Source organism: Andrena cerasifolii, unplaced genomic scaffold, assembly GCF_050908995.1.
Source record: "Andrena cerasifolii isolate SP2316 unplaced genomic scaffold, iyAndCera1_principal scaffold0668, whole genome shotgun sequence".
In the NCBI taxonomy this organism is placed as follows: Eukaryota; Metazoa; Arthropoda; class Insecta; order Hymenoptera; family Andrenidae; genus Andrena; species Andrena cerasifolii.
Window position 1 is genome coordinate 3548 of NW_027485560.1, and position 14263 is coordinate 17810.

Below are 14263 nucleotides of genomic sequence, written 5' to 3' on the forward strand. Positions count from 1 at the left end.
TTTCTCTATTTTATTTAGTTACTTTTTCTCTATTTATTTACCTATTTTTCTCTGTTTATTTGCCTATTTTTCTCTATTTTATTTACCTACTTCTTCTCTATTTATTTGCCTATTTTTTCCTCTAGTTTATTTACCTATTTTAATCTATTTATTTGCCTATTTTTTTCTGTATTTTATTTACCTATTTTTTTATCTATTTATTTACCTATTTTTCTCTATTTATTTACCTCTTTTTTCTCTATTTATTTACCTCTTTTTTCTCTATTTATTTACCTCTTTTGTTTTCTCTATTTATTTACCTATTTTTCTCTAGTTATTTACCTCTTTTTCAGTATTTATTTACCTACTTTGTTTTCTCTACTTCATTACCTATTTTTCTCTATTTATTTGCCTATTTTTTTCTCTAAAATATTTACCTAGTTTTCTCTATATATTTACCTATTTTCTGTATTTATTTACCTCCTTTGTATTCTCTACTTCATTACCTATTTTTCACTATTTTTATCTATTTTTTTCTCTAATTTATTTACCTATTTTTTCTCTGTTTATTTACCTATTTTTCTCTATTTTATTTAGTTACTTTTTCTCTATTTATTTACCTATTTTTTCTCTCTTTATTTACCTATTTTTTCTCTATTTTATTTACCTACTTTTTCTCTATTTATTTACCTATTTTTTCTCTATTTAATTACCTCTTTTGTTTTCTCTATTTATTTACCTATTTTTTCTCTAGTTATTTACCTCCTTTTTCTGTACTTATTTACCTACTTTGTTTTTTCTACTTCATTACCTATTTTTCTCTATTTATTTGCCTATTTTTTTCTCTAAATTATTTACCTATTTTTCTCTATGTATTTACTATTTTCTGTTTTTATTTACCTCCTTTGTATTCTCTACTTCATTAACTATTTTTCACTATTTCTTTATCTATTTTTTTCTCTAATTTTATTTACCTATTTTTTCTCTGTTTATTTAACTATTTTTTCCGTTAATTTATTTACCTATTTTTTATTTACCTTTTTTCTTTGATTTATTTAGCTATTTATCTATATTTATACACCTTTTTTTCTGTAGATAATTTAACTACTTTTTCTCTATTTATTTACCTATTTTTCTATATTTATTTACCTCTTTTTCCTCTATTTATTTACCTATTTTTTTAATTAGCTATTTTTCTCTATTTATACACCTATTTTTCTCTAATTAATTTACCTATTTTTTTCTCTAGTTTATTTACCTATTTTTTATTTACCTTTTTTTCTTTGATTTATTTAGCTATTTATCTATATTTATACACCTATTTTTTCTCTAAAATATTTACCTAGTTTTCTCTATATATTTACCTATTTTCTGTATTTATTTACCTCCTTTGTATTCTCTACTTCATTACCTATTTTTCACTATTTCTTTATCTATTTTTTTCTCTAATTTATTTACCAATTTTTTCTCTGTATATTTACCTATTTTTTCCTGCAATATATTTATCTATTTTTTTCTCTAATTTATTTACCAATTTTTTCTCTATTTATTTACATCCTTTGTTTTCTCTATTTATTTACCTATTTTTTCCTCTATTTATTTACCTATTTTTTTTAATTAGCTATTTTTCTCTATTTATACACCTATTTTTCTCTAATTAATTTACCTATTTTTTCTCTAGTTTATTTACCTATTTTTCTTTGATTTATTTAGCTATTTATCTATATTTATACACCTATTTTTTCTCTAGATAATTTACCTATTTTTTCTCTATTTTTTACCTCTTCTGTTTTCTCTATTTATTTACCTATTTTTTCTCTGTTTATTTAACTATTTTTTCCTTTAATTTATTTACCTATTTTTTATTTACCTTTTTTTCTTTGATTTATTTAGCTATTTATCTATATTTATACACCTATTTTTCTCTAGATAATTTAACTATTTTTTCTCTATTTATTTACCTATTTTTTCTCTAGATAATTTAACTATTTTTTCTCTATTTATTTACCTATTTTTTCTCTATTTATTTACCTCTTTTGTTGTCTCTATTTATTTACCCATTTTTGTCTATTTATTTGCCTATTTTTTCCTCTAATTTATTTACCTATTTTTTTATTTACATTGTTTCCTTGATTTATTTAGCTATATTTCTCTATTGATACACCTATTTTTCTCTAGTTTATTTTCCTATTTTTATCTATTTATTTGCCTATTTTTTTCTCTATTTTATTTACCTATTTTTTTATCTATTTATTTACCTATTTTTCTGTATTTATTCACCTCTTTTTCTCTATTTATTTACCTATTTTTTCTCTATATATTTACCTATTTTTGTCTCTCATTTATTTGCGTATTTTTTCTCTGTTTATTTACCAATTTTTTCCTCTAATTTATTTACCTTTTTTTGTTTGGTTCATTTACCTATTTATCTATATTTATACACCTATTTTTTCTCTAGTTAAGTTACCTATATTTTTCTCTATTTTTTTACCTCTTTTGTTTTCTCTATTTATTTATCTATTTTTTCTCTGTTTATTTAACTATTTTTTCCTTTAATTTATTTACCTATTTTTTATTTACCTTTTTTTCTGTGATTTATTTAGCTATTTATCTATATGTATACACCAATCTTTTCTCTAGATAATTTACCTATTTTTTCTCTCTTTATTTAGTTATTTTTTCTCTATTTTATTTACCTACTTTTTCTATATTTATTTACCTATTTTTCTCTATTTATTTACCTCTTTTTTCTCTATTTATTTACCAATTTTTTCTCTAGTTATTTACCTACTTTTTCTCTAATTTATTTACCTATTTTTCTGTTTATTTACCTATTTTTCTCTATTTATTCACTTATTTTTCTCTATTTATGTATCTATTTTTTTCTCTAATTTATTTACCTATTTTTTCTCTAGCTTATTTACCTATTTTTCTCTATTTATTCACCTATTTTTCTCTATTTATTTATCTATTTTTTTCTCTAATTTATTTACCTATTTTTTCTCTTGTTTATTTACCTAATTTTATCTATTTATTTGCCTATTTTTTCTCTATTTTATTTACCTATTTTTTTATCTATTTATTTACCTATTTTTCTCTATTTATTTACCTCTTTTTTCTCTATTTATTTACCTCTTTTTTCTCTATTTATTTACCTCTTTTGTTTTCTCTATTTATTTACCTATTTTTCTCTAGTTATTTACCTCTTTTTCAGTATTTATTTACCTACTTTGTTTTCTCTACTTCATTACCTATTTTTCTCTATTTATTTGCCTATTTTTTTCTCTAAAATATTTACCTAGTTTTCTCTATATATTTACCTATTTTCTGTATTTATTTACCTCCTTTGTATTCTCTACTTCATTACCTATTTTTCACTATTTCTTTATCTATTTTTTTCTCTAATTTATTTACCAATTTTTTCTCTGTTTATTCACCTATTTTTTCCTGCAATATATTTATCTATTTTTTTCTCTAATTTATTTACCAATTTTTTCTCTATTTATTTACATCCTTTGTTTTTTCTATTTATTTACCTATTTTTTCCTCTATTTATTTGCCTATTTTTTTTAATTAGCTATTTTTCTCTATTTATACACCTATTTTTCTCTAATTAATTTACCTATTTTTTCTCTTGTTTATTTACCTATTTTTTATTTACCTTTTTTTCTTTGATTTATTTAGCTATTTATCTATATTTATACACCTATTTTTTCTCTAGATAATTTACCTATTTTTTCTCTATTTTTTTACCTCTTTTGTTTTCTCTATTTATTTACCTATTTTTTCTCTGTTTATTTAACTATTTTTTCCTTTAATTTATTTACCTATTTTTTATTTACCTTTTTTTCTTTGATTTATTTCGCTATTTATCTTTATTTATACACCTATTTTTTCTCTAAAATATTTACCTAGTTTTCTCTATATATTTACCTATTTTCTGTATTTATTTACCTCCTTTGTATTCTCTACTTCATTACCTATTTTTCACTATTTTTTATCTATTTTTTTCTCTAATTTATTTACCTATTTTTTCTCTGTTTATTTACCTATTTTTCTCTATTTTATTTAGTTACTTTTTCTCTATTTATTTACCTATTTTTTCTCTCTTTATTTACCTATTTTTTCTCTATTTTATTTACCTACTTTTTCTCTAGTTATTTACCTCCTTTTCCTGTACTTATTTACCTACTTTGTTTTTTCTACTTCATTACCTATTTTTCTCTATTTATTTGCCTATTTTTTTCTCTAAATTATTTACCTATTTTTCTCTATGTATTTACTATTTTCTGTTTTTATTTACCTCCTTTGTATTCTCTACTTCATTAACTATTTTTCACTATTTCTTTATCTATTTTTTTCTCTAATTTATTTACCTATTTTTTCTCTGTTTATTTAACTATTTTTTCCGTTAATTTATTTACCTATTTTTTATTTACCTTTTTTCTTTGATTTATTTAGCTATTTATCTATATTTATACACCTTTTTTCTGTAGATAATTTAACTACTTTTTCTCTATTTATTTACCTATTTTTCTATATTTATTTACCTCTTTTTCCTCTATTTATTTACCTATTTTTTTAATTAGCTATTTTTCTCTATTTATACACCTATTTTTCTCTAATTAATTTACCTATTTTTTTCTCTAGTTTATTTACCTATTTTTTATTTACCTTTTTTTCTTTGATTTATTTAGCTATTTATCTATATTTATACACCTATTTTTTCTCTAGATAATTTACCTATTTTTTTCTCTATTTTTTTACCTCTTTTGTTTTCTCTATTTATTTACCTATTTTTTCTCTCTTTATTTAACTATTTTTTCCTTTAATTTATTTACCTATTTTTTTTTTACCTTTTTTTCTTTGATTTATTTAGCTATTTATCTATATTTATACACCTTTTTTTCTGTAGATAATTTAACTATTTTTTCTCTACTTATTTACCTATTTTTCTATATTTATTTACCTCTTTTTCCTCTATTTATTTACCTATTTTTTTTTAATTAGCTATTTTTCTCTATTTATACACCTATTTTCTATAATTAATTTACCTATTTTTTTCTCTAGTTTATTTACCTATTTTTTATTTACCTTTTTTTCTTTGATTTATTTAGCTATTTATCTATATTTATACACCTATTTTTTCTCTAAAATATTTACCTAGTTTTCTCTATATATTTACCTATTTTCTGTATTTATTTACCTCCTTTGTATTCTCTACTTCATTACCTATTTTTCACATTTTCTTTATCTATTTTTTTCTCTAATTTATTTACCAATTTTTTCTCTGTATATTTACCTATTTTTTCTCTATTTATTTACCTCTTTTGTTGTCTCTATTTATTTACCCATTTTTGTCTATTTATTTGCCTATTTTTTCCTCTAATTTATTTACCTATTTTTTTATTTACATTGTTTCCTTGATTTATTTAGCTATATTTCTCTATTGATACACCTATTTTTCTCTAGTTTATTTTCCTATTTTTATCTATTTATTTGCCTATTTTTTTCTCTATTTTATTTACCTATTTTTTTATCTATTTATTTACCTATTTTTCTGTATTTATTCACCTCTTTTTCTCTATTTATTTACCTATTTTTTCTCTATATATTTACCTATTTTTGTCTCTCATTTATTTGCGTATTTTTTCTCTGTTTATTTACCAATTTTTTCCTGTAATTTATTTACCTTTTTTTGTTTGGTTCATTTACCTATTTATCTATATTTATACACCTATTTTTTCTCTAGTTAAGTTACCTATTTTTTTCTCTATTTTTTTACCTCTTTTGTTTTCTCTATTTATTTATCTATTTTTTCTCTGTTTATTTAACTATTTTTTCCTTTAATTTATTTACCTATTTTTTATTTACCTTTTTTTCTGTGATTTATTTAGCTATTTATCTATATGTATAGATTCTCTAGATAATTTACCTATTTTTTCTCTCTTTATTTAGTTATTTTTTCTCTATTTTATTTACCTACTTTTTCTATATTTATTTACCTATTTTTCTCTATTTATTTACCTCTTTTTTCTCTATTTATTTACCAATTTTTTCTCTAGTTATTTACCTACTTTTTCTCTAATTTATTTACCTATTTTTCTGTTTATTTACCTATTTTTCTCTATTTATTCACTTATTTTTCTCTATTTATGTATCTATTTTTTACTCTAATTTATTTACCTATTTTTTCTCTAGCTTATTTACCTATTTTTCTCTATTTATTCACCTATTTTTCTCTATTTATTTATCTATTTTTTTCTCTAATTTATTTACCTATTTTTTCTCTTGTTTATTTACCTAATTTTATCTATTTATTTGCCTATTTTTTCTCTATTTTATTTACCTATTTTTTTATCTATTTATTTACCTACTTTTTCTATTTATTTATCAATTTTTTCTCTGTGTATTTACCTATTTTTTCCTGTAATATATTTATCTATTTTTTTCTCTAATTTATTTACCTATTTTTTCCTCTATTTATTTACCTATTTTTTTTAATTAGCTATTTTTCTCTATTTATTCACCTATTTTTCTCTAATTAATTTACCTATTTTTTGCTCTAGTTTATTTACCTATTTTTTATTTACCTTTTTTTCTTTGATTCATTTAACTATTTATCTATATTTATACACCTATTTTTCTCTAGATAATTTACCTATTTTTTTCTCTATTTTTTTACCTCTTTTGTTTTCTCTAATTATTTACCTATTTTTCTCTGTTTATTTGCCTATTTTTCTCTATTTTATTTACCTACTTCTTCTCTATTATTTGCCTATTTTTTCCTCTAGTTTATTTACCTATTTTTATCTATTTATTTGCCTATTTTTTTCTCTATTTTATTTACCTATTTTTTTATCTATTTATTTACCTATTTTTCTCTATTTATTTACCTCTTTTTTCTCTATTTATTTACCTCTTTTTTCTCTATTTATTTACCTCTTTTGTTTTCTCTATTTATTTACCTATTTTTCTCTAGTTATTTACCTCTTTTTCAGTATTTATTTACCTACTTTGTTTTCTCTACTTCATTACCTATTTTTCTCTATTTATTTGCCTATTTTTTTCTCTAAAATATTTACCTAGTTTTCTCTATATATTTACCTATTTTCTGTATTTATTTACCTCCTTTGTATTCTCTACTTCATTACCTATTTTTCACTATTTCTTTATCTATTTTTTTCTCTAATTTATTTACCAATTTTTTCTCTGTTTATTCACCTATTTTTTCCTGCAATATATTTATCTATTTTTTTCTCTAATTTATTTACCAATTTTTTCTCTATTTATTTACATCCTTTGTTTTTTCTATTTATTTACCTATTTTTTCCTCTATTTATTTGCCTATTTTTTTTAATTAGCTATTTTTCTCTATTTATACACCTATTTTTCTCTAATTAATTTACCTATTTTTTCTCTTGTTTATTTACCTATTTTTTATTTACCTTTTTTTCTTTGATTTATTTAGCTATTTATCTATATTTATACACCTATTTTTTCTCTAGATAATTTACCTATTTTTTCTCTATTTTTTTACCTCTTTTGTTTTCTCTATTTATTTACCTATTTTTTCTCTGTTTATTTAACTATTTTTTCCTTTAATTTATTTACCTATTTTTTATTTACCTTTTTTTCTTTGATTTATTTCGCTATTTATCTTTATTTATACACCTATTTTTTCTCTAAAATATTTACCTAGTTTTCTCTATATATTTACCTATTTTCTGTATTTATTTACCTCCTTTGTATTCTCTACTTCATTACCTATTTTTCACTATTTTTTATCTATTTTTTTCTCTAATTTATTTACCTATTTTTTCTCTGTTTATTTACCTATTTTTCTCTATTTTATTTAGTTACTTTTTCTCTATTTATTTACCTATTTTTTCTCTCTTTATTTACCTATTTTTTCTCTATTTTATTTACCTACTTTTTCTCTATTTATTTACCTATTTTTTCTCTATTTAATTACCTCTTTTGTTTTCTCTATTTATTTACCTATTTTTTCTCTAGTTATTTACCTCCTTTTCCTGTACTTATTTACCTACTTTGTTTTTTCTACTTCATTACCTATTTTTCTCTATTTATTTGCCTATTTTTTTCTCTAAATTATTTACCTATTTTTCTCTATGTATTTACTATTTTCTGTTTTTATTTACCTCCTTTGTATTCTCTACTTCATTAACTATTTTTCACTATTTCTTTATCTATTTTTTTCTCTAATTTATTTACCTATTTTTTCTCTGTTTATTTAACTATTTTTTCCGTTAATTTATTTACCTATTTTTTATTTACCTTTTTTCTTTGATTTATTTAGCTATTTATCTATATTTATACACCTTTTTTTCTGTAGATAATTTAACTACTTTTTCTCTATTTATTTACCTATTTTTCTATATTTATTTACCTCTTTTTCCTCTATTTATTTACCTATTTTTTTAATTAGCTATTTTTCTCTATTTATACACCTATTTTTCTCTAATTAATTTACCTATTTTTTTCTCTAGTTTATTTACCTATTTTTTATTTACCTTTTTTTCTTTGATTTATTTAGCTATTTATCTATATTTATACACCTATTTTTTCTCTAGATAATTTACCTATTTTTTTCTCTATTTTTTTACCTCTTTTGTTTTCTCTATTTATTTACCTATTTTTTCTCTCTTTATTTAACTATTTTTTCCTTTAATTTATTTACCTATTTTTTTTTTACCTTTTTTTCTTTGATTTATTTAGCTATTTATCTATATTTATACACCTTTTTTTCTGTAGATAATTTAACTATTTTTTCTCTACTTATTTACCTATTTTTCTATATTTATTTACCTCTTTTTCCTCTATTTATTTACCTATTTTTTTTTAATTAGCTATTTTTCTCTATTTATACACCTATTTTCTATAATTAATTTACCTATTTTTTTCTCTAGTTTATTTACCTATTTTTTATTTACCTTTTTTTCTTTGATTTATTTAGCTATTTATCTATATTTATACACCTATTTTTTCTCTAAAATATTTACCTAGTTTTCTCTATATATTTACCTATTTTCTGTATTTATTTACCTCCTTTGTATTCTCTACTTCATTACCTATTTTTCACATTTTCTTTATCTATTTTTTTCTCTAATTTATTTACCAATTTTTTCTCTGTATATTTACCTATTTTTTCCTGCAATATATTTATCTATTTTTTTCTCTAATTTATTTACCAATTTTTTCTCTATTTATTTACATCTTTTGTTTTCCCTATTTATTTACCTATTTTTTCCTCTATTTATTTACCTATTTTTTTTAATTAGCTATTTTTCTCTATTTATACACCTATTTTTCTCTAATTAATTTAACTATTTTTTCTCTAGTTTATTTACCTATTTTTTATTTACCTTTTTTTCTTTGATTTATTTTGCTATTTATCTATATTTATACACCTATTTTTTCTCTAGATAATTTACCTATTTTTTCTCTATTTTTTTACCTCTTTTGTTTTCTCTATTTATTTACCTATTTTTTCTCTGTTTATTTAACTATTTTTTCCTTTAATTTATTTACCTATTTATTATTTACCTTTTTTTCTTTGATTTATTTAGCTATTTATCTATATTTATACACCTATTTTTTCTCTAGATAATTTAACTATTTTTTCTCTATTTATTTACCTATTCTTTCTATATTTATTTACCTCTTTTTCCTCTATTTATTTACCTATTTTTTTTAATTAGCTATTTTTCTCCTTTTATACACCTATTTTTCTCTAATTAATTTACCTATTTTTTTCTCTAGTTTATTTACCTATTTTTTATTTACCTTTTTTTCTTTGATTTATTTAGCTATTTATCTTTATTTATACACCTATTTTTTCTCTAAAATATTTATCTAGTTTTCTCTATATATTTACCTATTTTCTGTATTTATTTACCTCCTTTGTATTCTCTACTTCATTACCTATTTTTCACTATTTTTTATCAATTTTTTTCTCTAATTTATTTACCTATTTTTTCTCTGTTTATTTACCTATTTTTTCTCTGTTTATTTAACTATTTTTTCCGTTAATTTATTTACCTATTTTTTATTTACCTTTTTTCTTTGATTTATTTAGCTATTTATCTATATTTATACACCTGTTTTTCTGTAGATAATTTAACTACTTTTTCTCTATTTATTTACGTATTTTTCTATATTTATTTATCTGTTTTTCCTCTATTTATTTACCTATTTTTTTTAATTAGCTATTTTTCTCTATTTTTACACCTATTTTTCTATAATTAATTTACCTATTTTTTCTCTATTTATTTACCTATTTTTTCTCTAGATAATTTAACTATTTTTTCTCTATTTATTTACCTCTTTTGTTTTCTCTATTTATTTACCTATTTTTTCTCTGTTTATTTACCTCTTTTGTTTTCTCTATTTATTTACCTATTTTTTCTCTAGTTATTTACCTCCTTTTTCTGTACTTATTTACCTACTTTGTTTTTTCTACTTCATTACCTATTTTTCTCTATTTATTTGCCTATTTTTTTCTCTAAATTAGTTACCTATTTTTCTCTATGTATTTACTATTTTCTGCTTTTATTTACCTCCTTTGTATTCTCTACTTCATTAACTATTTTTCACTATTTCTTTATCTATTTTTTTCTCTAATTTATTTACCTATTTTTTCTCTGTTTATTTAACTATTTTTTCCGTTAATTTATTTACCTATTTTTTATTTACCTTTTTTCTTTGATTTATTTAGCTATTTATCTATATTTATACACCTGTTTTTCTGTAGATAATTTAACTATTTTTTCTCTATTTATTTACCTATTTTTCTATATTTATTTATCTCTTTTTCCTCTATTTATTTACCTATTTTTTTAATTAGCTATTTTTCTCTATTTTTACACCTATTTTTCTATAATTAATTTACCTATTTTTTCTCTATTTATTTACCTATTTTTTCTCTAGATAATTTAACTATTTTTTCTCTATTTATTTACCTATTTTTCTCTATTTATTTACCTCTTTTGTTTTCTCTATTTATTTACCTATTTTTTCTCTGTTTATTTAACTATTTTTTCCTTTAATTTATTTACCTATTTTTTATTTACCTTTTTTTCTTTGATGTATTTAGCTATTTATCTATATTTATACACCTATTTTTTCTCTAGATAATTTAACTATTTTTTCTCTATTTATTTACCTATCTTTTCTCTATTTATTTACCTCTTTTGTTTTCTCTATTTATTTACCCATTTATGTCTATTTATTTGCCTATTTTTTTCTCTATTTTATTTACCTATTTTTTTATCTATTTAATCACCTACTTTTTCTCTATTTATTTATCTATTTGTTCTGTAGTTATTTACCGATTTCTTTCTCTCATTTATTTACCTACTTTTTCTCTGTTTAGTTATCTATTTTTTCCTCTAATTTATTTACCTATTTTTTTATTTACCTTGTTTCCTTGATTTATTTAGCTATTTTTCTCTATTGATACACCTATTTTTCTCTACTTTATTTACCTATTTTTCACTATTTCTTTATCTATTTTTTCCTCTAATTTATTTACCAATTTTTTCTCTGTTTATTTACCTATTTTTTCCTGTAATATATTTATCTATTTTTTTCTCTAATTTATTTACCAATTTTTTCTCTATTTATTTACATCCTTTGTTTTCTCTATTTATTTACCTATTTTTCCTCTATTTATTTACCTATTTTTTTTAACTAACTATTTTTCTCTATTTATACACCTATTTTTCTCTAATTAATTTACCTATTTTTTATTTACCTTTTTTTCTTTGATTTATTTAGCTATTTATCTATATTTATACACCTATTTTTTCTCTAGATAATTTAACTATTTTTTCTCTCTTTATTTACCTATTTTTTTCTCTATTTTTTTACCTCTTTTGTTTTCTCTATTTATTTACCTATTTTTTCTCTAGTTATTTACCTCCTTTTTCTGTACTTATTTACCTACTTTGTTTTCTCTACTTCATTACCTATTTTTCTCTATCTATTTGCCTATTTTTTCTCTAAATTATTTACCTATTTTTCTCTATGTATTTACCTATTTTCTGTTTTTATTTGCCTCCTTTGTATTCTCTACTTCGTTACCTATTTTTCACTATTTCTTTATTTATTTTTTTCTCTAATTTATTTGCCTATTTTTTCTGTTTAGTTACCTATTCTTTCCTCTAATTTATTTACCTATTTTTTTATTTACCTTTTTTCCTTGATTTATTTAGCTATTTTTCGATTTAGAACCAATATTCAAAAACCGATATTGGAGAACAAATAATCAAAAACTGATATCGAAAAACTGATATTGAAAAACCGATATTGAAAAACCGATATTGAATCCGATATTAGAACCGATATTCAAAAACCGATATTGGAGAACAAATATCGAAAAACTGATATTGCAAAACCGATATTGAAACCGATATTAGAACCGATATTGAAAAACCGATATTGAAAAACAAATATTGAAAAACTGATATCGAAAAACTGATATTGAGAAACTGATATTGCAAAACCGATATCGAAAAACTGATATTGAAAAACCGATATTGAAACCGATATTAGAACCGATATTGAAAAACCGATATTGAAAAACAAATATTGAAAAACTGATATCGAAAAACTGATATTGAAAAACCGATATTGAATAACCGATATTGAATCCGATATTAGAACCGATATTCAAAAACCGATATTGGAGAACAAATATTGAAAAACTGATATTGAAAAACCGATATTGAAACCGATATTAGAACCGATATTGAAAAACCGATATTGAAAAACAAATATTGAAAAACTGATATCGAAAAACTGATATTGAAAAACCGATATTGAAAAACCGATATTGAATCCGATATTAGAACCGATATTCAAAAACCGATATTGGAGAACAAATATCGAAAAACTGATATTGCAAAACCGATATTGAAACCGATATTAGAACCGATATTGAAAAACCGATATTGAAAAACAAATATTGAAAAACTGATATCGAAAAACTGATATTGAGAAACTGATATTGAAAAACGGATATTGAAAAACCGATATTGAAAAACTTATATCGAAAAACTGATATTGCAAAACCGATATTGAAACCGATATTAGAACCGATATTGAAAAAACGATATTGAAAAACAAATATTGAAAAACTGATATCGAAAAACCGATATTGAAAAACCGATATTGAAAAACCGATATTGAAACCGATATTAGAACCGATATTCAAAAACCGATATTGAAAACCAAATATTGAAAAACTGATATTGAAAAACCGATATTGAAAAACCGATATTGAAAAACCTATATCGAAAAACTGATATTGAAAAATCGATATTGAAAAAACGATATTGAATCCGATATTAGAACCGATATTGAAAAACAAATATTGCAAAACCGATATTGAAAAACCGATATTGAAACCGATATTAGAACCGATATTGAAAAACCGATATTGAATCCGATATTAGAACCGATATTCAAAAACCGATATTGGAGAACAAATATTGAAAAACTGATATTGAAAAACCGATATTGAAACCGATATTAGAACCGATATTGAAAAACAAATATTGAAAAGCTGATAACGAAAAACTGATATTGAAAAACCGATAATGAATCCGATATTAGAACCGATATTCAAAAACCGATATTGGAGAACAAATATTGAAAAACTGATATTGAAAAACCGATATTGAAAAACCGATATTGAAAAACCGATATTGAAACCGATATTAGAACCGATATTCAAAAACCGATATTGAAAACCAAATATTGAAAAACTGATATTGAAAAACCGATATTGAAAAACCGATATTGAAAAACCTATATCGAAAAACTGATATTGAAAAACCGATATTGAAACCGATATTAGAACCGATATTGAAAAACCGATATTGAAAAACCGATATTGAAAAACAAATATTGAAAAACTGATATCGAAAAACTGATATTGAAAAACCGATATTGAATAACCGATATTGAATCCGATATTAGAACCGATATTCAAAAACCGATATTGGAGAACAAATATTGAAAAACTGATATTGAAAAACCGATATTGAAACCGATATTAGAACCGATATTGAAAAACCGATATTGAAAAACAAATATTGAAAAACTGATATCGAAAAACTGATATTGAAAAACCGATATTGAAAAACCGATATTGAATCCGATATTAGAACCGATATTCAAAAACCGATATTGGAGAACAAATATCGAAAAACTGATATTGCAAAACCGATATTGAAACCGATATTAGAACCGATATTGA

General features: G+C 21.0%; 3 long non-coding RNA genes across 4 annotated transcripts; all 3 read right to left on the minus strand.

Annotated features, from left to right (window-relative positions):
* Positions 1 to 288: 288 nt before the first annotated feature.
* On the minus strand, positions 289 to 3561 carry LOC143378153 (uncharacterized). Of its 2 annotated transcripts, XR_013087678.1 has the most exons (3): positions 1835 to 3561; positions 719 to 1669; positions 289 to 646 (listed from the first exon to the last, which is right to left on the minus strand). It is a non-coding gene; the product is annotated as an uncharacterized LOC143378153 (long non-coding RNA). The 2 variants fall into 2 exon arrangements; XR_013087677.1 differs by having other exon boundaries at positions 289 to 1669.
* Positions 3562 to 4125: 564 nt separating this feature from the next.
* LOC143378155 (uncharacterized) lies at positions 4126 to 5494 on the minus strand. Its single transcript, XR_013087680.1, has 2 exons — positions 4881 to 5494; positions 4126 to 4462 (listed from the first exon to the last, which is right to left on the minus strand). It is a non-coding gene; the product is annotated as an uncharacterized LOC143378155 (long non-coding RNA).
* A 4255-nt stretch (positions 5495 to 9749) lies between these two features.
* LOC143378154 (uncharacterized) lies at positions 9750 to 12340 on the minus strand. The gene is made up of 2 exons (XR_013087679.1): positions 11010 to 12340; positions 9750 to 10632 (listed from the first exon to the last, which is right to left on the minus strand). It is a non-coding gene; the product is annotated as an uncharacterized LOC143378154 (long non-coding RNA).
* Between the last annotated feature and the right edge of the window lie 1923 nt (positions 12341 to 14263).